Source organism: Macaca mulatta, chromosome 13 (genome assembly GCF_049350105.2).
Source record: "Macaca mulatta isolate MMU2019108-1 chromosome 13, T2T-MMU8v2.0, whole genome shotgun sequence".
Classification (NCBI taxonomy): Eukaryota; Metazoa; Chordata; class Mammalia; order Primates; family Cercopithecidae; genus Macaca; species Macaca mulatta.
The window spans coordinates 7,986,580-8,011,282 of record NC_133418.1 but is presented as its reverse complement, the minus strand read 5'-3'; the positions used below and the strand labels follow the sequence as shown (position 1 = coordinate 8,011,282).

Here is a 24,703-nt window from a genome sequence, read left to right as displayed (position 1 = left end):
TTTCATTTAATATGGTCCTTTCTTTTGGACATCCTACACACTTTTTTTTTTAATGCTGGTGAATTACAGTAATATAATTACTTGGGTTAAAATTTTACATTCACAACGATTTTAAAAAGCAGAATGTTTTTCTTTCTGGAAAGCATTATTTCATAAATAAGTCGCACGTTGACCAGAATAACTAATTGAAGTGTGATTTGTTGAATTCATAATGATTTTTTTTTCTGGCAGAGATTTATAGAGAAAGCAATTGCCAAAACAGGCAGCTTCATTTCTGGTATTTAAGTATATGTTAAATAAAATACATAGTCTATTTTATATCTATATTGTCTCTATTCTGGGACTTTGTTTCCAGTTAAAGAACAATCAACATAAGATGCTGATATAACTTTTCCTGTTTCTCTCTTTCAACATACTTTCATGTTTGCAGTTCACGTATTCCATTTTTAAGCCATTTTCCTTTGATTGGTTATGGTGTTTATGTCCGCAAAAAGGTAATACCACAACACACCAATCCCCTCTTTGGTTTCCCTAAGTAGAAAAATTCTACCTTCTTATTCTGTCTTGGCCCTTCTGAGGATATGGAAGAAATCCATCCTTTGATGTTCCTATTCTGTTTTCCATACAAGGCTTGAAGTTTGAATAAAGACTTGAGTAATTTACACACCAAAAGAATAGAGTTTAGGTAAAGCAAAATTCAATTTGAATAAAACTGAGTGTCACAATCAATAGCTCATTCAGCTTTACACTTATTGTTTTCTAAAGAGAGCTGATGAGAGCCTCATGTCCCCTCACCCCAGTCCTCCCCTCTCCGCCCTCCCACCGCCAGTGCTGCACCTGTACCACACCCTCTTCAGATGAGCCCTGAAACAAAGGGAGAACATGGACCCACCGGATCACTGATTTGTGTCCATATGCAAGGCTGAAGTTTGCATGTGTGTGCAAGAGGGCAGTGGAGATGGTGGCTGGATCAGGAGGCAGCTGAGCTCCAAATTCCACTCTTCCTAGCCCATGAGCAGCAGTCAGGAGGGGAAGTGGGATGGACAAGGAGGAAAGAGAGATGATGGTGGCACTAGTTGAGCCTGGAGCTTTTTACTCTCTCTCCCTACTTGTCAGCCTAAGGTGTCAGTAGTAGTAGTTGGTATCTGGGGAGCTCCTAGGGGATCGCGTTAGTGTTCCCAGTGTTTCCTGGAATGGCTTTCTGTCTATGCCTGCATCACTGACATTAGTCATTCTCCAAGATCATCTACCCCTCTTAACCTCCAAACACAAGCATAGGACTCCTTCTTGGTTACCGCCCATAGTATTTGTTGTGTATCTGTCACACACCAGCCTTCCTCCAAGATTGTGGCCCCAAGGAGAGGGAAAGCCAGAGTGGTTGGTGAGTAGGTAGATAAAGCTAAGTGGCAGAGGCAGAAGGAGCTAGGTCATAGATCCTGTAAGATGCAGATCAGCTGAGCATTTGAGCAGAGTGATGTGATCACATTAGCAGTTTAAATGTACTACTCTGGCTGCTATGGAGAGAGGATCCACGGGGAAAAGGAGAAGCAAGAAGGAGTGGGAGGCTGTTGCAGGAGTCCAGACCAGAGATGCTTGGTGGTGCGCTCACGGCCATGGGAAACATTAGGGGAGATCCTGGCTTGTGGGAAGGGTGGAAATCATAAATTCATTTTTAGACATAGTGAGTTTGACGTGGCTTTGGGACATTCGAGTAAACCACGGAGAACATAGAACAACCTGTTGGAGGTCAGGAGGTGAGAGCAGAGGTCTGAGCTGTTAGACCAACATTTTGGATTAATTAGCATGCCATTGGTAATAACACCATAGAAATAGGTAAATTTTTCTGGAGAGAGACTAGAGACCCAGGAACAGTGAGAATCTAAATTCTGACTTTTAGAGACCAAGGGAAGGAATAGCGGCTGGCAAGTGGAAGTGAGAGAGAGTGACAAGAAACGTGGAGGGAAAATTATGACGGTGAAAAGTCGTGGAATCCAAGGAATGGGATTCAAGCTCAGTGGTGTTCAGAGTTTCTGAGGACGAGAAAGATGAGGATCTAAAACCACGCGATGGATGAGAGCCTAGAAACGTTGCTGGTGACCTTTGCGAGTGCCCTTTTTGTGGAGTAGAGGGGGCAGAAGCCACACTAGAGAAAAGAGAAAATGCAGTCAGTGAATTTAGAGACCTCTCGGGAGGAAAGGCTGTAGCTTCCCTTCAGCTCCCTTTCCAATTGCAGTGCGTCCCTCATACAGTAACCACCACCAGGCGATGAAGAGCTGATGTTGACTGAGCGTGCATTGTGTGTGAGGCACAGTTCTAAGCTGTGATTTAACCCTCACAGCTGCCTCATGAGGTCAGCGTTGGTAACATTCCCATTTTACAGATGAGGAAACTGAAGTGAGGATGAGTTAGACACAGCTTGCCCAAGGTCACACAGCTAGCAAGTGGCAGAGCTGGGATTCTAATGAGGACGCCTTGCACAGCAACCTCTCTTAACTATCGTGCTGACTTACTAGATGAAGACGTTCCCCTGGCTCTTTAACAAAACCAATCAGGCAATTCGTCGTGAACGGGAGGTTTCCCGTTTCTACCTGTTTATGATTCGAAAGTGCCAGATTATGCATTTAGGCACTTAAATTCAGAGGTTTTATAGCCATGTTATCAACCTCATCTTTTTTTTTTTTTTTTTTTTTTTTTTGAGACGGAGTCTCGCTCTGTCGCCCGGGCTGGAGTGCAGTGGCCGGATCTCAGCTCACTGCAAGCTCCGCCTCCCGGGTTTACGCCATTCTCCTGCCTCAGCCTCCCGAATAGCTGGGACTACAGGCGCCCGTCCCTAGATTTTTGTATTTTTTTTAGTAGAGACGGGGTTTCACCGTGTTAGCCAGGATGGTCTCGATCTCCTGACCTCGTGATCCGCCCGCCTCGGCCTCCCAGAGTGCTGGGATTACAGGCTTGAGCCACCGCGCCCGGCCTCAACCTCATCTTTAACTTGTTCCTCTCTCCTCCTTATTTTTGCTGAGGTGACTGTTTTCAAGTCATTTGAATATTACATTGTGTTCTAACATATAATTATTTTTTATCCTTACTAAGAGAATTTTAATCCTGGGACCTAATAAATCTGTGTGTTATTGCAAATTTCTCTTAACTGAGGGAGAAATTAAAACAGAGTTCTGTGAGGATGGGCGATCAGGGCTAGAAGCCTAACAAGCAGTTTTCTAAGTTACACTCTATTTCATCCTTAAAGGTTCCAGTGCTGTAATACTTAGGTGCTTTTCATAGCATTATCCATTAACGTAGAATGGCATTAACATTTGTTCAGCAAATAAAATTGGTTTACAACTTAATGGGTAGGGGTGCAGGGCTGGAATCTAGGATGTGCAGGTTTTATGCAAGGCAGCTCTACATGGCATTTGTTGAAGACACACATAACATAGAGTGCCTTTGTAATAAGAGACCAGTGTTTGAGATTCTGGTTTGGAGTTAAGGAATGAATTTAGAGACAATTTCAGTGCAACATCTGAGCAGATTACTTTCTTGGCTGTCATCATCTTCGGCCACTAATTTAATTCCAGTGTGCTGCAAAATATTCTTAGGGAACATTTACATAGAGTTGCATTTCTGTTTATCTGAAGGGGGTAAGGGGTACTTGTTTAAATTTTGGAGACCTCAACCAGTTTCCTTACATTATAGTGGGACACACTTGAGGCAAATAAAGTGAACTCATTTTTTCCTTGGTTTTCCAGAAACTCAGGAGCATCCTGGGTGGGATGATTTCCATTTGCGGTCCTGGGAGATGTGTGAGTTGAGGGCACTCACCTGGGAAATGCACATCATGATAGCCTCTCACATGTACAGACCCCTGGATGGTGGGACAAGAGAAGCCTTGTGCTCACAAATATCAATCAAATGAAAACCTACTTGCCATTCTATGCCTACCGGAAGGTAGAGGACAAAGAGATAACTTGTTTTCAGTGACCTATTTGGGGCCTCGTATGTATGTGGGCCGTTGGACTACACATTGTCATCTATATAGTCCGTTCACATTTTTGTAACATCATTATAGTTTCTTCTTCTTTTTATCTGAGTGAGCATTTTCAAAAAATAAGTGCTTAAATGTGAATCGCATAGAACAATAAGAACAAATTCTTTTCTTTATCCATGAATGAGGTTTTCGATTGCAGTGTTTTTTAACTGTACAGAGTTGAAAAGGTTAATACGTGTCAACTCATAGTATCTATCAATACTTTCAAATGTGTAAATTCCCAAAACACTTAACTTATGTTCAATCCGGGTCAAATCTTCCCTGCTTCAGACCAGGCAGGCTTTTTTTCTCTTGCTCATACTGTTTCCTTTATAAGTTATTTCATTTGTTTCCAAGAGCAAAGATTTCATTAGTGATGAAATGAAGCCCACCAATGGCAAAATCAATCCAGGTGTAACTGTAGAGGTGCGCCATTAATATATCCCATTACTTGCTATAGTTAAATAAACTCAAAAGTCAGCACAATGGAGGGGTAGAGAAATTCACTGAGAAAAACCTCCAATAAGTCTAGCCAAGATAAGTTAGTTGACTTGGTAGTCCTGTGTTTTCTTTTTGCATTTGGCCATGTGAACGGTTAGGGACAGAAATACCATACTTTCATATCTCATTTTATATCTGTGAGATTAATTGTTAATAAATGCTGTTATACTAATCCTGTGGGGTGAAACCGAAAGCCCTTCCTAAATGGCTCCACTTCTACCTGCCAGGGGCACCCTGGTGCCTGCAAGCTGTGGCCAACAGCTTGCCACTGTGTTGCAGGGCCCTGTGACTACAATCTGTGGACTTGGCAGTGGCTCTGGAGGTGTTCATTTTCTAACAGAGGTGGGACAAGAGACCACCTTAATTCAGAATCTGTTCTGAGCCCGGAGGCTTTGGGGTGATGGGTAAAGGAACACTGGAAGTCCAGAAGCTCTTGTTGAGAATGAACAGCTTTGCGCTTCGATGGTTACCTGTTTCATTTTGATGCATGTCGTTAGACATCACAAAGTTGTTTGCAGAACCATATGCCTAGAAGATGAAGGGAATGTTAGTAGCCCAAGCATCTAAAAGTCTGTGAGATGATAACTTCTGCCCTAACAGTAAAAAGTGGGTTCTGATACCACAGTCAGTATCTTTTCATGGGGCATTTGTCAGTATTTTACTGTGAAGGTTTCACAGTTTCTTGGAGATACTTGGAGAACTTCAGCACTACACTAGAGGACCAAGGCAAGTACGTCAAATAGAAGTAGATGTACTCAGTACCTTCGAACACCTACCACATGCAGAAGGCACTGAGCAGGTGGGATTAGTGAGTTAGAGGAGGAATGCAGGGGAGAAAACAGCGGTGTGCTTCTCTCAACAGCAGGACTTCCTTGAAAGGTGGTTTGCAGAGAGTCCAGCCCCAGCAACACAAAACAAGAGGGTAGAGGGGTGGGACTGGAGCTGAGAGAAAACAGCCTTACTGCTCTCATGTGTATGTGGGCTGTTGGACTACACATTGTCATTCGTATAGTCCGTTCACATTTTCATAACATCTTTATGGTTTGTTCTTCTTTATATTTGAGTGATCATTTTCAAAAAATAAGTGCTTAAATGTGAATCACATAGAACAATAAGTACAAATTCTTGTCTTTATCCATGAATGAGGTTTTCGATTGCAGTGTTTTTTAGTTGTACACAGTTGGAAAGGTTAATACATGTCAAATCATAGTATCTATCAATACTTTCAAATGTGTGAATTCCCAAAACGCTTAACTTATGTTCAATCTGGGTTTCATTTGAGTGTTCTTCTCCAGCAGTGAAATGCTAGTGTTCGGTACTAGCCAGCTAACCTGGTTTATGTCATTTTTGACTTTATTTAAGAGAACCAATGCAATTTTATTTTTTCTTTCTTGTTCCCATACTTTATATCACCATACGTATTCATCAGACTTTGAAAACTTACTGGAGATGAGAGCTGAAGATTACTTTTATAGTTATTATATTTTAAGGCATTTAAAAGGATTTTTAGAATGCAATTTGCATACAGCAGGTGCTCGAATAACGTCATTTCATTCAACTTTGTTTTGTTATAAGGTTGATGAGAAAAAAACCCAGTTCCCATCCAGGGCCACCGTGTGGAGCCAGTACATTGTCCCCATGCCTGTGTGGGTTTTCTCTGGGTTTTTTCCAGTTTCCTCTCACATCCCAAAGATGTACCCTTTAGGTTCACTGGCATGTCTTCACTCAGTGCCAGTGAGTGTGGATGTGCCTTGCCAGGGGTTGGCTGGCAACCTGACCAAGGCTGGTGCCTGCCTTTCTCCAGCCACCCGCCCCACTGAACTAGGATAGGTGGCCTGAAAAAGAATGAATGAATAGAAATGGTTCTAACATAAAAATTCATCAAGTCTACAACAGTCATACAGATGCACATCACTAAACAGCCTGGTATGAAAGCACCAGGTGAGCAGGCCCTGTTGTGATTGTCTTTGTTTTATTTTGTTTTTGTTGTTTTAGTTTTAGTTTTGTTTTGTTTTGTTTTGTTTTGTTTTGAGAGAGAGTCTCACTCTGTCACCCAGGCTGGAGTGCAGTGGCACAATCTCGGCCTCCCGGGTTCAAGCAATTCTCCTGCCTCAGCCTCCCGAGTAGCTGGGATTACAGTCACATGCCACCACACCCAGCTGATTTTTGTATTTTTAGCAGAGACAGAGTTTCACCATGTTGACCAGGCTGTTCTTGAACTCCTGACCTCAGGGGATCCACCTGCCTCAGCCTCCCAAAGTGCTGGGATTACAGGCATGAGCCACCACGCCTGGCCCGTGATTATCTTTAAACTTCATGGCAGGAGGAGGTGCTCCTTACAATTTTTGCTTTGCAGACATTTATTCCTTGATGGAAACCACCACCACTACAACTGCAATCACTCACTGATTCACCAAGAATGGTGTCAGTAATTATCTTACTTGGTTATTTATTTTTATTTATTTATTTATTTTACTTTAAGCTCTGGGATACACGTGCAGAATGTGCAGGTTCGTTACATAGGTATACATGTGCCATGGTGGTTTGCTGCACCAATCGACCGGTCATCTAGGTTTTGAGCACTGCATGCGTTAGGTATTTGTCCGAATGCTCTCCCTCCCCTTGCCCTCCACCCTCTGGCAGGCCCTGGTGTGTGATGTCCCCCTCCCTGTGTCCTTGTGTTCTCATTGTTCAACTCCCACTTATGAGTGAGAACATGCGGTGTTTGGTTTTCTGTTCCTGTGTTAGTTTACTGAGAATGATGTCTTCCGGCTTCATCTATGTCCCTGCAAAGGACATGAGCTTGTCCTTCTTTATGGCTGCACAGTATTCCATGTTGTATATGTGCCACATTTTCTTAATCCGGTCTATCATTGATGGGCATTTGTGTTGGTTCCATGTCTTTGCTATTGTGAACAGTGCTGCAACAAACATTCGTGTGCATGTGTCCTTATAGTAGAATGATTTATACCTTTCAGTATATACCCAGTAATGGGATTGCTGGGTCAAATTGTATTTCTGGTTCTAGATCCTTGAGGAGTCGCCACACTGTCTTCCACAATGGTTGAACTAATTTACACTCCCACCAGCAGTGTAAAAGCGTTCTTATTTCTCCACATCCTCTCCAGCATCTGTTTCCTGACTTTTTAATGATCTCCATTCTAACTGGCATAAGATGATATCACATTGTGGTTTTGATTTGCATTTCTCTAATGACCAGTGACCATGAGCTTTTTTTCATACGTTTGTTGGCCACATAAATGTCTTCTTTTGAGAAGTGTCTGTTCATGTCCTTCGCCCACTTTTTGATGGGGTTGTTTTTTCTTGTAAATTTGTTTCAGTTCCTTGTAGATTCTGGATATTAGACCTTTGTCAGATGGGTAGCTTGCAAAAATTTTCTCCCCTTTTTTAGGTTGCCTGCTCACTCTGATGATAATTTCTTTTGCTGAGCAGAAGCTCTTTAGTTTACTTAGATCCCATTTGTCAATTTTGGCTTTTGTTACAATTGCTTTTGGTGTTTTAGTCATGAAGTCTGCCCATGCCTATGTCCTGAATGGTATTTTTCTTACTTGTTTTATTAGTCTTTCTTAATGTAGGCATAGCTCACATTTTTTCAGTATTTAATATTAAAAGTGTTTGGACCTTATGAAGAAGTTTGGTGATGTTTTTGTGATTAGAAATGTGCTGTTTATATCAAAATCAGCCTATGGTGAAACTGGTTTTATTATATAGCATTTCACTTAGGAGCCTCAGTTTCAAAGACTGAGGAGCCTCAGTTTCAAAGACCCTATTGATGACATTAAGTGAGGACTTACTGTAGAGACACCAAAATATCTGCTGAAGTGATATTAGTACTTAAAATACGAAGGCAAATAAGATTCTACTAAAAGTATTTTTGGAGTGTGAATGTGTGTACGTGTGTGATGTGTGTGTGCAATTCTTGTGCCATAAAATCCCTAGCATGAAGGGCTCTGTGATCTTCAGCTCTACCCAACATTTTTAACTTTTCACTCTGACCTAGGAATTCCATCAGGCAGCTGGTCCTTACAAACAGGTCCTCAAGTATAAGCCACCAAAGACCTTTCAGTCCCATTACTGCCTCCATCAAATTCCCCAAAAGCCTTGCTGGTTTCTTCCCAAAAGCCTTGCTGGTTCCAGCCTGTGGCTGGGATCGGTATACTGAGTCATGGCCCTCTTTGGAAGTGGGTCCCTCTCATGGCAGTCTCTGCTAGCTCACTGCACATTCATGCTTGGTGCCTTGCTTGTCCACTCTCTGGTCTGCACTGCTCCTGAGTCACTCCAGGACTGACAGGATGGAGTCCAGGCTGCTTCTCTCCAGCAGCCAGTGCTAGAGGCCTGGATCGTGGACCCCTCCAGGCAGCCAGCCGGTTACGACCGACCTCTGCTTTATGCTAGATCTCACTGCCAGGGCAGGATCACAGTAACTAAACTATCCTCTCTTCCTTGAAGGGTGACTTATTCCCCGCTGGAGCTCACCATCAATGCGATGTTCACCAGCATTACTGACTTGGAGGGTATCCTTCAGTCAGTTTACCATGGACTTTATCAACCCCCTCAGGAACCTTTAACACACTTTTATCCCAATTGCTCCTGAATGAAATTCCTATACCACAGAGGCATGTCTGTTTTGTATATGGTATGTGAGTCTGCTCATACACAGAGTAAGGTTTTCTCATCCCCAAGAACCAATTTTGTAAGGTGCCCATTGGGAATGCCTGGCTTAGACCATCCCTGCTTGCTGCACACCTGTGACACCAGCACCTCCTTGTCACTCTCTTTATCACCCTCCACAGACGCTTCACTTTCTCTGTCCCCAAAGAGATGGATGCCATCCAGTGGGCACCCCTGGGCCAGTGACATCAGACGGTCACTGTGCCAGGCTCTGTTCTCAGTGCTGGGGGTGCAGGGGTGAGCAAAACAGGCACTACTGAAGCCAGCACAGGAGCGAGCACCCCCTCTCTCTGCCCTCTTCTAACCTGTCTCTCTACTAGCGTCTCATTTTCGGTAAACACATACAGATTCTTTCCGTCATATGTGTGTGCGTGTACATATATATGTATATGTGTGTTTGTGTGTGTGTGTATATATATATATGTTCAGTGCTGCTTTTCTTGCAGCTCTGTCTTCCTTCCTAACTAGACTCTCCAGACCAGTCTCTCTGCATCTTCACTTTCATTTCCCCTTCAACCAACTGCCATCTCTCCCACCGCCTCCCCTCCTGAAATGGCTTTTACTGAGGTCATCACCCCAGGCTTGCTTATCAGAAGTACAGAGAGCATTTCCCCGTGTGATCTCTGGCAGGCATTTGATGTTGCTGACTGCAGGATCCACGTGAAAATGCCCATGCCCTTGGTGTCCGTCACACCCTCCCGGGTTCACCCACTTTGTGGTCCTTTCTCCTGGGTCTCCTCCGTGGACCTCGCTTCCTGTAAGTCCCCCTCGATGTTGGTGTTCCTCAGGGTCCCGTCCTCACTCTTCTCTTCTCACACGCTGTACTTCCATGGTGACTGGTAACATCTGCGTGGGGATGGGTCTCAAGTGTGTCTCCAACCCAGCTCTGTTTCCTGAACTTCCTGTCACCTGCCCAGCGGCCACCTGATTGCTCCACTTAGATGCGTCGTGGATACCTGCACCTTAACTCATCTCACACCTCTGCCGGCTCCTCCTGCAGCTTGGATTGTCTTCATTCTCTGGCTGTCCGTGCTGTCAGGTTCTTCCTCTCCTTCACACTCACCATGTGCAGTTCCTCACCAAGCCTGTCCGTTCTGTCTCCCTCCAATGGGTCCACTTCTCTTCATCTCCAGCCATCTCCTTGTTCATCCACCATCCTTTCCTACGCGACTCCGGAGACCTGCTTGCCAGCCCTCTGCCTCCCGCCAGCCTCCACGATGGAGGCAGAATGCACTTTCCAAAGCGTAGGTTTGCTGGAAACCTGTTCGTGGCTCTCCCCTGGGCTCAGGATAGAGTCAGACCACAGACCCGCAGGTGTGGTTTGCAGAGTTGCACGTGCTGTGGCCGTGCATATGCTTCCAGTCTCATCTTTCACCACGATGCCCCTCACAATCCATGCTGCACTTCTGCAGGTGTAACCACTGCTCTCACTGTCACCTCTGGGTGCAACTCATGCTCTTCCCCAGCCCTGGCACACACTCTGCCTACCCCTGACCACACATGTAGCTGACCGACTCCTGCATATCTTCCAAGCCTCACTAGAGATATCACTCCCTCCAGGAAGCCGTCGTGATTCCCAAAGTCTGAGTTAGAGGCTCCTCTTCCGTGTCTGCCAGTTACCCTTTATTCTTATTGCAACACTTAATATGTAATGGTCTTTCTTATTTCCTCCAGGACTGTTGTCATCTACCTCCATGGGTGTGCACGATGGCAGGCACATAGTTGACATTTAATAAAAAGTGAATAAATGGCCAGGCGGGGTGGCTCACGCCTGTAATCCCAACACTTTGGGAGAGCGAGGCGGGTGGATCACCTGAGATCAGGAGTTCGAGACCAGCCTGGCCAACATGGTGAAACCCCATCACTACTAAAAAACAAAAATTAGCTGGGCATGGTGGTGGGTGACTGTAATCCCAGCTACTTGGGACACTGAGGCAGGAGAATCACCTGAACCTGGGAGGCAGAGGTTGTAGTAAGCCAAAATCGCACCACTGCACTCCAGCCTGGGTAAGAGAGTGAGACTCCATCTCAAAAAAAAAAAAAAAAAAATTAAGTGAATAAATGGATGAAGAATATTGAATGAATGATTTTGACCTCTTGCCCAGTGTCTGTTCTTGCTCTTCACCCTGTTGTCCTTCTAGTCCTGAGGCAAAAGGTTCAAGGTACCATCCCCTAAAACATCAGCTCTCCAAGGACTGCCAGGACTGTTGTGTTACCTGGAAGCATTAGAACACATTGGGTTGCATAATTGGCAGAAATACAAGAGAGGAAAATTCACATGCTAACCCCGAAGGGCTAGAAACAGGAGGGAGTGCAGCAGCTCCTGCTAAAGTTTGTGTCAGAAAACTCGACCTTTTGTATCTGCCACTTGTATCCTGAGTATCTTTCATGAGACTGAGCCTTTCATTTTGATAGGTAATGAATTTTTACAAGTTGAAGAAATCAAGATAATACATTTGCAGGGATGATTTGGTTAATTACCATGTTGCTGCTGGTAGAATCAAGGGCTGGAAGTCAAACTGTTTCCACTGCTAATATGCTCTGTGTAAAGCAGTTCTTGGAACAATTAAAACACATCTATCCAAAGTCATCAACTCGAGACATACATTTTAAATTTCTATTATCATGAAAATCACATACAGTGTCCTCTGTTATTTTTTCAAATTAAGGGTTGTGAAATCACACTGATTTGCTGCAAATTACTATTGTACACACACAGATCTTAGAAAATAATTTCTAAGGTAGAAAATGATCATTTGAGGATGAAAGCGATATAAGCCTTGAAAAATTAGAACATCTACCTAGATAATAATCATATATCTTAAATAAGACATAATTACCTTCTTATAGTCTTGTAATTATTTAGTTCATTGTAACCAAAAAACCTCAGAAACCTAATTTCTCCTTCGCCGTTGCATTTATCCATTGTTTTGTAAGCTCTGATGAATCTGATGTGTGGATGTGCCGTTCTTTGTTTTCATGCTCATTGGATTCAGTGGCATGTAAGTTCTGGGAAAATGCAGGGTTGGAACTCAGACATTTCCAGAACTCCTCCAGCGTGCTCCCATGTTTATTTGCATGTTGTTTTGTTCTGATTTTGGAAGCAGTCCACACAGCCCATAATTGCAGAATCGCTAACCCACCGCTGGGGTTCTGTAGCCTCCTAAATTAACTGTTTTTTGAACATGAGCCATTATTTCGTTAGCCCAGAACTCCATTCCTGGGCCCACTTGTACCCGGAAATTCTAGAAAAGTGCCGTGTGCAACACCTCTGGCGCTCTAAAGACCCTCCCTCTGCCACCAGTACTTTCCTAAGCAGCTTCAGTTTCTGATGACAGCTCAGGGTAGGTGGACCTCTTCCTGTGTCTCCAAACACTAGGTTTGAAAGGAATTATCATATGCTAGCACTAGCCTGTATATTTTATCATAGCTCCCATACACACACTAATAAGGTACACCTATGTATGCAAGTGTGTGTCTTTCTGTCTCCCCTGGATTCCTTAGAAAGTTCTAAAAGTTATATCCTATGGGCAGTTCATTCTCTATTATCGCAGTTTTTGGTTAGTAAGTTTTTATTTTAGTGCCTTTTTATTGTGACTCTAAACAATTAGAGGTCTGCAGTTCTGTGGAATTAAAAATATTAAGGATTTTGGGCTGGGTGCAGTGGCTCACGCCTGTAATCCCAGCACTTTGGGAGGCTGAGGTGGGTGGATCACCTGAGGTTGGTAGTTCGAGACCAGCCTGACCAACATGGAGAAATCCCATCTCTACTAAACATACAAAAGTAGCCAGGCATGGTGGTGCATGCCTGTAATCCCAGCTACTCGGGAGATTGAAGCAGGTGAATTGCTTGAACCCTGGATGTGGAGGTTTCAGTGAGCCGAGATCATGCCATGGCACTCCAGCCTGGGCAACAAGAGTGAAACTCCGTCTCAAAAAACAAAAAAAAAGGATTTTATGTTCTCTTTTTTAATAATTTTATTTTCGATTGGGGGGTACCTGGCAGGTTCGTTACATGGCTGTATTGCATGATGCTGAGGTTTTGGGTACAAGTGATCCCCTCATCTAGGTAGTGAGCCCTGGTATATCCAATTTCTAGTTTTTCAGCCACTGCTATCTGGTAGTCCCCAATGTCTATCGTTCCCATCTTGATGCCTCTGTGTGGTCAGTGTCTAGCTCCCGCTTACGAATGAGAACCTGGTATTTTATTTTCTGTTCCTGCGTTAATTCACTTAGGATAATGGCCTCCAGCTCCATCCATGTTGCCGCAAAGGACAGAATTTCATTCTTTTGTATGACTGCATAATATTCCATGGTGTATATGTGCCACGTTTTCTTTATCCAGTCCACTGTTGAAGGACACAGAGGTTGATTCCGTGTCTTTGCTACTGTGAATAGCACTACAAAGAACATCTGACTACTCATGTTTTAAGTATCTTTCTATGAACAGTGATTACGTTTATGAAACCTAGTTAAAATCATATGATCAGCATGCTTGTTATCCACTTAAAATGTATTAATTTAAAACTATTCCTCAATACTTGTAAATATCTTTTCAATAGTCTCAAATATAGATTTATTTCTACCTGTAAAGTACATATTATTTTTTAAAATCACCCTGGGATTCTATGCTAATTACCTTAACATTATCAGAATACTTATTTCTGCATATTTATTGATACTTTATGAATCATTGTAGCTTTCCCTTCTCTGGCAGTAACTTGTGATCTAATAGTATTTTTGGTCAGTTCTTTGAACATGTTTTTGAATTCAGTGGTGCATGCTTGGGGTGGGCAGGGGGTTGTGGAAGGATAGGCTTTTAAAAATAGTACCTTTAAAGTTAGCTAAAAATGTTTGTAAACACTTAGAAATAAAAGATCAACTTCCCAAAACCTACCTAGGCTGCATCTGTGGAAACCACATTACAGATTGAGAGCCTGGTGAGTCAAAGGCTGGGCTTTCAGTATGGAGCCATTTGAAAACTTTGTTACAGATAACCAGAGGGAGAGCATGAAGGGGAGAAGAAAAGCCAGCCACAGTGCAGTGAAGAGGAGGATCCTGCCCAGAAAAATGAGGTGCAGCAGGTTCTGTCCAGACAGTGAGATAAAAACCTCCTGTCTGGTCTACAAAATAAGCATTTATCATTCTGACTTTTTAACTTGCAGCTTCCTTGTTTTCCCGCTGAAGTCTGCCAGGAACCCCTTCATGTACACCCCCACCCCGAACTCTGGAAAAAGGCAGGAAATAAAAACGGGGCTCTTTTAGAGGTTGGCTAGTTATCGTATGGATGAGGAGCCCACTGTGATGGGAAGAAGGCCCCAGGAACAGCAGCAGATTCCTAGCATGTTTCAAACCGTGTGGATGCGGGGAGGGGTCATGGCAGCGGAGCCATCTAGAAAGATTGTCAGCAGCCCTTGGATCGTGGAAATGATTAATCACTTCAGCACAAAAGAACACAAAGAGAGATTTGTTAAGAATAAGCAGGGGACAGAGTGCCAGCTCCAGGGGTGACGGGCTCATCTGTTTAATAATGTATTTTCAAAGTGTGTGCCACATCAAAAGCAAAGCACGTGCAACTGGAGGAAAATGAAATGAAAAGGCAGTGGCTACAATATTTGATGAATGTGGAAGAAATGCTGAGAAAATGAGATCAGCAATATATTTGGTTTGGCAATTTTTTTTTAATGTGTGCTTCCACCTCCCCACCCCAACCCCCACCCCCAACCTGACCTCTACCCCCATCCCCAGTGTCTTAGCATCACCGGGAAAACTCATCTTCCCACAAAAGAAGAAACCTCTTCTCCCCAACAATGATAAAGGGTCAGTCAACTCAGTATTGTGTGATGACCGCCCTTTCTTTGAGGCACGGGGATATCAGGCGTTTTGTGACATCATCTTGTCTTACAGAGAAGGAAACTGAGATGCAGAGAGGTTAACACAGCGAGTAAAGAGACAGGCGTCCCAGAGCCCGGCTCACGTTCCTAAAACCACACAGAGTAATTTTTAAAAATATCAATATTTCTAAAATGTAAGAAGGCATAAATTCTTCTTGTGGGGACATAAGACTTGTGTGTATACCACCTCTTTCTCACAGCCTTGGGGGAAGGAAAGGTGGTGCCCTGGCTGCCTTTGTTTCTTCATTGGTGAGAAGCTGCAGACTGCTGTGGGGAGTTACACGGAGGCTCTCAAATGCCTGTTGGGTGACACGAGGGGCCCTAGTGAGTTTAGGATTAGCCATGTGCCGCACGACAACGTTTTGTTCATCCCGAGGTCACAGCACGAGGCATTACTCACCGCCTGTGGTGATGTTGGTGCAGGCAGACCTACTGTGCTTCCGGTCAGATAAAAGCCCAGCACACACAGGTGTGTCCAGCACTGAACAGTCGAGAATGACAAGGAGCAATTGTGTCACTGGTTTAAGTATTGACTACACCAAGCTGGTCCAACCCGCGGGCTACGTGCAGCCCAGGACGGCTTTGAATGCGGCCCAACTGAAATTCGTAAACTTTTTTAAAACATGAGATTCATGCACAGACCTTTCTTTTTTTTTTTTTTTGCTCATCAGCTATGGTTAGTGTTAGTGTGTTTTATAGGTGACCCAAGACAATTGTTCTTCCAGCATGCCCAGGGAAGCCGAAAATTGGAAACCCCTGGACTATACTATAATATTTATTGTTATTTTAGAGCATACTCCTTCTACTTATATATTAAAAAGTTACCTGTAAAACAGCCTCAGGCAGGTCCTTCCAGAGGTGTTCCAGAAGAAGGCATTGCTGTCCTAGGAGATGACAGCCCCATGCATGTAATTGCCCTCGAAGACCTTCCAGTGGGAAAAAGTGTGGGGGAGGCCAGACGCAGTGGCCCACGCCTGTCATTGCAGCACTTTGGGAGGCTGAGACGGGCAGATCACTTGACATCTGGAGTTCGAGACCAGCCTGGCCAACATGAGGAAATGCTGTCTCTACTAAAAATACAAAAATTAGACAGGCATGGTCACGTGTACCTGTAATCCCAGCTACTCAGGAGGCTGAGGCAGGAGAATCACTTGAACCTGGGAGGCAGAGGTTGCAGTGAGCCGAGATTGCGCCACTGGACTCCAGTCTGGGGGACAAAGTGAGACTCTGTATTTAAAAAAACAAAAAACAAAAAAAAAACAGATGTGGAGGAGAAGACAGTGATATTGATGATCCTGACCCTGTGTGGGCCTAGGCTAATGTGTATGTTTGTGACTTAATTTTGAGAAAAAAATTTTAAAAGTAAGAAAAACTTTAAAAATTGTAAAAATAGGGAAAAGCTTACAGAAGAGGTATAAAGAAACTTTTTTGTACAGTTGTACAATGTGTTTGTGTTTTAAATGTTATTATAAAAGAGTCAAAAAGTAAGAAACTTTAGAAGTTTATAAAGTAAAAATGTTGCGGCAAGCTAAGGTTAACTTCTTATTGAAGAAAGAAAAATATTTTTATAAATGTAGTGTAGCTTAAGTGCATAGTGTTTATAAAGTCTACAATAGTGTACGGTAATGTCCTAGGCCTTCACATTCACTCAGCACTCACCCAGAGCAACCTCCAGTCCTGCAAACTCCATTCATGGAAAAAGCCCTATACAGATGGAACATTTTCAACCTCTTGTGCCATATTTTTACTGCACCTTTTCTATGTTTCGGTATGTTCGGATATACAACATACTTACCCTTGTGTTCCAGGGGTGTTACAGTCGCCTACAGTATTGAGTACAGTAACATGCTGCACAGTTTTGTAGGCTAGGAGCAATAGGCCACACCATATAGGCTAGGTGTGTAGCAGGCTGTGCCACCCAGGTTTGTGTAAGTGCACTCTATGATGCTTGCCCAATGACAAAGTCACCCAACGACACGTTTCTCAGAGTGAATCCCTGTCGTCAAGCAATGCATGACTGTGCCTTTGATAGTTCCTTACAAATTGATCTTGAGTGTGTGTTCATGTGTAACCTAGTTACTGAATAATGCATCTCAAAATGTTGGATTCGTTTTGCATCCGCCTGTGCTATGCTGCCTTCCATGGAGCTCTGTGATGACTGGCACCTCCTGGTGGAGGCATCCTTCCCACATTACCCCCAGTAAAAACAACAACAGGCAAGGCTGTCCTCTTCCCCCGGAGGGGGATGGTAAAGATGGAGAGTCAGGAGAAACCAGGAGTTTCCAGGTGGCAGACGCTCTGGCTCCCCTGACCACACAGTGTGGGTTTTCACCAGAGCTTGAGCCTTAGCATCAGCCACTCCTACGTTCGACAACAGCTTTGGTGCTTACTGTCTGGGTGACGTTGACCCAATATAGATGTCAATACAGAGTACATTTTGCAAGGACAAAAGCGACTGTTCTCATTTATTATTTCATATGCTTGTTACATCTGTTGCTGGATAAATTTGTGAATACACCCATCTTAGTGAATCAACATATCTAATAAAATGTTTTCATTCATCAAATGTGGTTGTGGAGGTAAACCAATTTTGTAAATCTGAGATTGAAGGAAACATTTTATTTTGGGACTAATGACTGTGAGCTGCTATTATTCTTGTTAAAATAACTGAATATTTCCAGATTCATTAGCAATGAGGTTTACTTAAAAGAAATCTCAACCTATAAAATCCATTTGTAGACTATTTGTGAGATTGTACTTAATGCTAAGAAACAATTGCTTTGCTAAAGGATTCTTGGCTATAGGAAAGAATTACTCTAGCATTAATAGCAAACTTCCCTGAAGAATCTAGATATTTGCTTACAGTTTCTTTACAACTTAGCATTAATTTGAAAAACAAAAGTGTTGGAAATAACTTTGGATTTAATTGAAAAGCAATAAAATATTCAGACAAAGCTTCCTTGGAATAAAAATGAAAGCCAGTGGGACATCATAAATCATTCTACAAAAATGTAGTTTTCGTTCAACTCTTTTTAGGTGTGTATGCCAGGTAAATTGATGGCAGACATAATAAATGCATACTACACCCCCTGGTGGAACATACATTTGATAGGTAGTTGATAGCTTTTTATCTCTATAAATACGATGTGCTTATGTAAATGTCTTTGCCTTGTTTATAAGTATGTATATATGGCTATACTAAGTATGCCCAATGATGAATTAGATTACCCAGGCAAAGTAATTTTTATAATACATGTTTTAGTATAGTATATTTCTAAAGATTTATTTTGAGAATTAACAAAGAATTTAAAATCATGTAAGTCATGTATAACTCCTAACTTCTAGCAATATTTTCACATAGAAATAAACTTGGTAGATTGCTTGAACCAGCTATCTCATTTATTGACAAATAACTAAACCCTCCTACTTAAATATAAGTGCTTTCTACATAAAGACTTATCCAACTAGGAAAGCAATGTGAAACTCAGAAATTTACTTGGACTTGAAAGGACTGTGAATTAAAATAGTGGGAGTTTCCAAAGAGATGGGCTCAGAAAATCCCCAGACTTTACATAGACCTTTAAACAAAGACACAGGAGGGGCAACTGATTGACATTCCTTTACCATGGATGAAAGGTTATCTATTTCTTTTCAACATTGTATTTTTCATTGATGTGCAGTTTTAATTTGATTAGAATGAGTTTCCCTGCATTTCTGTCGGGAAATGATTTTGTAGCACCCACCTAATAGTCTCAATAAGTACTTTAATGATTTGAGTATCTCTCATCTGAAATGCCTGGGACCGTAAGTGTTTCAGATTTTGAATTTTGGAATATTTGCATTATACCAGTTGAACATGCCAAATCTGAAATCCTAAATGCTACAATAAACATTTCCTGTGAGCATCACGTTGGTGCTCAAAAAGTTTCAGATTTTGAATTTTGAAATTTGGAATTTGGGATGCTCAACCTGCGTTGGATATATTACTTTTAAATTATATTCACTCCCTTGAGTTATTACTATACAAAGCCAGTTATTTCCAGGGTCCAGAAATGAGTCAGAGATGGAATTCTCCATATGTCTTCATAAAAAGGCAAAGGCGTCTAAAATTACAAACTTTGTTTTTTACTTCTGATAAGAAGTCACCTTCGAAGGAATTTAGAGTTTATAATGACACTTGTAATTACTTGAAAATGAAGGATTGGGCATGCATATTCAGTGTAGTAAATACAGTAATAATTTTTCTAACTCATTTTCTTCTCTGACCATGGAAGCTGCAACATGTGCTTGACCCAGGCTAGTAGTGTAGCTCAGAGATTGAAGATTGCACACAACTTGTAAAGTGCTAGTAAATACAGCAACAGGCTGGGCACTTTGGCATGCACAGGCTTAGGTGGAAAGATTGCTTGAACCCAGGAGTTCAAAGCCGACCTAAGCAACATAGTAAGACTCCATCTCTAAAAACAAATAAAAACAAAACAAAAACTCAGCAATTTTCAACTCAGAGCTAGAGGCGGAAATCTGGAAGGAGCACTAATCCCCCTCTTACAACAGGAAAAAAAGCCAAAGAAACAGAAAATTCCTTTGAGAGATCTGAAATAGCAGGGAAAACAACAATCTGAAATATGAAGAGAGATAGATGCGTCAGGAAGAAGCAGGACCTGAACATTTGCTTACATGGGATACCACCCAAGACCATAGGAGCCAGTAAGGAGATCCGGCTAGAAACTTTAAACAGTTGCTAAAGGCTGAACGTGGGCTCACAGGAGAGGGTGGCAGACCTGGGAGGTTTGTATTTTCTTGTAGGCTTCTCCTCTGCCAGGTGCTCCGGGGGGGGACCTGGGAGAACCTTGAGAAGCCTCTGCTGTGGTCTTGACTGAGGAAGTTGAACAGCAACCACTGCAGAACCTCTAGCTGAACCCATGTCCTTCATCTCTCCTACTGACTAGAACATTAATCTGCAGGAAGGATACAGAACTGCAGCCTGAAGGCACTGGTGGATCCTACTAGAGAAGGGGAAGAATGGCAACCACCAGCAATACTCAACTCAGGATCATATCCCCTGTCGTTCCTAAGAAACAAATGCCCTAATCTACAGGAGGAAGGGCAACCAAAATGTATCCCGAGGTTCCTGGTAGAAACTCGCTATACCCAGAGGAGGAGAAAAGAAGAACACAAAAAACTCTACCCACGGGGAAGGGGCAGGAATGTGCACTACCTAACATCACGGTATATCTGGAGAAAGGTCAGGGACACTTGTGAAGGACACATCACCAAGACTGTTGTTCAGAGTGTGCCTACCTGAGGCTGAGGTTTAATCAGAACATCAGATACCATCTTCTCTCCTCCACTCTCCAACCACCACACTAACAAGCTTTGAGAAGAATAACAGTGGAATACAACCTGGAGAACCACGCAAAGGGAGACCCAAAGCCGAGGAGGGAGACTCATAGCCAAGCAGAGAGCAGTCTTCACACACAACGCAACTCCTGACCACATTAACAGAAACCTCCACACTGAAGAGCTAACGGAGGAGGAAGGCATCCTCATCTGCAGTCATGCAGCGTGTTTACCTCGGAATCCACTGTCCTAGACGACATGTTTCGCTTTCAACAAAAAATTACAAGACTTACAAAACAGCAAGAGTAACAGTCTGAAGGGACAAAGCAGTCATCAGAAGTAGAATTAGATTTGAGACAGATGTTAGAACTCTCAGCCTAAGAATTTAAATGGCACAATCAATATGTTAACGGCTCTTATGGAGAAAGTAAACAGCATGCAAGATTATATAGGCCATGTCACCAAAGAGATGGAAACTACAGGAGAGAGCCAAATGAAAAAATTTTTTAAATGGAAAACAGAGATAAAGAATGCATTTAATGAGTTCATCAATAGACTGGACACCATTGAAGAATCAGTGAGCATGAAGATAAGTCAACTAAAGTTACCCAAACTGAAATGCAATGAGATTAAAAAAAAAAAAAAAACAGTTCATCTAAGACCTACTGGGTAATATCAAATGGTTTAACATCCATGTATTTGGAATCACAGAGGGGAAAATAGAGACAGCAGGGCAGAAGAAGGGCAGAAGAAATAAGGGCCAAGAATTTTCCAAAATTAGTGACAGACACCAAACCACATATCCCAGAGGCTCAAACTCAAGAGGATACCTTGCAAGGTAAATATCCATACATACATACACACACACATACACACACACACACACAGAGAGAGAGAGAGAGAGGGGGGGGGGGGGGAGAGAGAGTATGTTGTATTCAAACTGTTGAAAACCAAAGACAGAAAATCTTGAAGTTAGCCAAAGAAAATGACACATTACTCATAAAGGAACCAGGATAAGAAGTGCAGCAGACTTCTTGTCAGAAGCTAACAGGCAAGAAAACAGTGGAGTGACATCTTTAACATGCTGAAAGAAGGAGAAAAAAAAAAAAAAAAACAACTCTCAACCCAGAATTCTATGCACAGCAAAAATTTGCTTCAGACGTTAAGGAGAAATACGTTCTCAAACAAAAACTGAGGGAATTAATTGCTAGTGGACATACTCTACAAGAAATGTTGGAGGCAATTTTTTAGGCAGAAGGAATATAATATAGTCAGAAAGTCAGATCTACACGAAGAAAATAAGAGCATCAGAAATTGAATACATAAAAGTAAAACAGAAGTAGCAGCATGAGTAAGTGCCAAAGGCAGGAGCCAGGACTTGTGCTGAATTCCTCTATTTGCTCATTAAAATGCAATCATTACATATTGTTTAATCAGTATGGAGTTTCAGTTTGGGAAGATGAGGAAGTTCTACAGATGAATGGTGGTGCTGGTTGCACAGCAATGTGAACATACTTCAACTGAACTGTACATCTAGAAAGGGTTACAGTGGTAAAGTTTATGGTGTATATGTTTTGCTGTAATAAAAAATGCAACTGCTACATCCAAGGAATAAGACTGAACAACCTATGATCTTAAAGCAACTCTGTTTCTCTTCTCATTGTCTCTGCAGACCTTTATTTGTGGACTACTTCCTCCCCTGCCCCTGGATGAAATCTCAGGTAGCTTCCATGGTGTTTCTAGACATTGTTATGTAATAAAAAAGTTCTCCAGTCACTCTTAGTGACAAAAATGTGTCATTTTAATACGAAAAGTAGCCAGGCGGGGTGGTACACACCTGTAATCCCAGCTATTCAGGAGGCGAAGGCATGAGAATCACTTGAACCTAGGAGACAGGTTGCGGTGAGCCGAGATCACGCCACGGCACTCCAGCCTGGGCAACAGAGTGAGACTCCGTTTCAAAAAAAAAAGAAGTGTAGTTAAAATGCCAAATCATATGGCATAGTCAAAGCTCTCAACTTCAAATTTTTCCTTCCTCCACCTTGAGCATTCTTCAGGCTGTAATCCTGGGAGGGAGGGAGGGACATGGTTGCGCCTTCTCTCTTCCACTGCCTTGCATTTCTCCTTTTGATTTTTAGCTGGGGCCCTGGCTCCTCCAGGAGCTGGAGCTAGTGTGGTAAAAGAATGGTAACGGGCTGGAAAATCTTACTTGGCTATTCTCGTGAGCTGGCGTTGGTGATTGGAGGATTCTTTCTCTTGTGGGATGCTTTCGTGTTTCCGGAAAGATTTTCCCCACGTGAATGTTGAGCTGTAGCTCCTTTGATGAAGGTGGTACCTCCCTTTCGGTCTTCCGCAGGACCTGCCCTTCCTTCCCTATGCGTGCTCCAACTCAGCTTCCGCATGCAGTGGTGTATTTTGTCTCTCTGTAGGTGGAAGTGCAGTTCACATCCAGTATACCCTTCTGTGCTGTATCTCAGGCCATTCAGTCACCTCTCCCCTGTGGGCTTTTTCAGGCTTAAGTTAGGTATCCTCAAGCCCCCAGAACACATATAAAGTCCTTTGAGGGTGGTGGTGGTGGTGGTGGTGGTGGTTTGTGTGATTAGAAGCTCTTTTACTGAGGCTGGAGGTGAGAAAGAAATATCTGTCATCCCCTTACCCAGTTCAGATAGGGGAGGAGAAATGCCACATACTACAGCAACTTTCCCCCAAGAAAGTGTCTTTCTTGGCCTCTTCAGCTTCAACCCTTGTAGACCCTCGGGTGGATATTGAGCTGAAGGTCGTAATGCTGTTCTTGGATTCCTCCATTCCAAGGTTGGCCCTGCCTAGGTACACCCCTTCGTTGAGTATGTGGCATCTATTGTTTGCTCTTAGGAAACACAGACAGAATGAGTTTCATTAGAATAGCTTGCTCAGTAACACTCAGCTTAGCAGGGTCAGGAGACATGTGTTTAGCTGGAAGGTGCACTGTATAAAAGATGGACTGTTTTGTTCTATGTAACTGTGATCTTTGCTGCTGTAGTGGCTGCCATCTAGGTTACAAATAAAGCAGAGTTGTTGAAGAAGCCTGGGGAGATTCCTCCCAAAATTCCCTCTATGTGAAGCTGACATCTCAGATACAGAAAAGGCTCTAACCAGGTAGAAGTAGGTGTGTTTGTTCTCCTTTAACCTCCGCACACTCTCAGCTTCCTTGATTCTTTTTCATATTTTTTATTTGCCTTTGATAAATAATGAATTTGGTCTCAGACAAGGTGCACAGACCTCATTGAAATAATAAGCCAACATGAGCATGAGGATCGTAGTACACAGGCCTTGTTGTGTACCCCAGGTCAGGTTTCATAACTTCAGTAGGATCGGCCTGAGGACAAAGTGAATTCTTATTAAGACCTAGTCCTCTTTTAATTTAGTACATGTTTCTTATCCTAGGCTTCCCAGTACTACTACTTAAAGAACTGTTTTGGAAACATTATGTTAGCTTTTGAATAAAACTGGTATAAAAATCTATTACACAAATGGCATTTTCATTTAGAAGGAGAACATGGCAGTGTGATTGAGCTGTAGTTGGAACTGGTGCCATCTCATCTTTAGAGAATCCTCATGTGAGCAACTCCACAGCCTCCCTTGCTCGACGCCCCTCCAGCCTCCGCCTACAACCCTGTCACATGTACCTACTGACGTCCCTTGAAAAAGTTGTTTAAAGCATGTTATCACACAGCATGAAAATGTTCCCGAAGGGAAGCACAGACTTGTAAAACTATGTCGGTATTTCCTGATTATCTTTTTTTTTTTTTAGAGGTCAAGCCCTTCATTTTGACACTTAATGAATAAAATGCCTGCACTGCGAGAAATAGGGTAATGAATTATAAAAAGACATAATCAGCAATGACTAAATAATTAAGAGAATTGAAATGCAGAGTCATCTGGGAATGCATTAATAATAACACGATTTGTTCCATATGCTAAAGAATTCTGTTTTTAGAAAATCAGTCATCACACATGCTCCATGGCAAAAAGAAAAAAAAAATTAATGTTGACTAATAGGAACTGAAATTACATGTTCTGCTTTTAAACAGCTGAATAAAAGATGAAATCATATAGAAAGTATATTTAGATACAAGTCAGAAAGTAAACCGATTATTATTCATAGTGCTGTTAATAGGAACTGCAATTTATGCATCTAGTGGGAATTGTGTTAGGCAATTAAGAAAGGGAGTCACACTCGACTTCCCTTTATGCATTTACATTTATGTATTTTCCTCTA

General features: G+C 42.5%; 1 protein-coding gene across 4 annotated transcripts in view; it reads left to right on the top strand.

The window, feature by feature from the left end:
* Nucleotides 1–24,703, top strand: part of AFF3 (ALF transcription elongation factor 3) — a 580,285-nt gene that overhangs the window by 269,774 nt on the left and 285,808 nt on the right. The window lies entirely within an intron of this gene.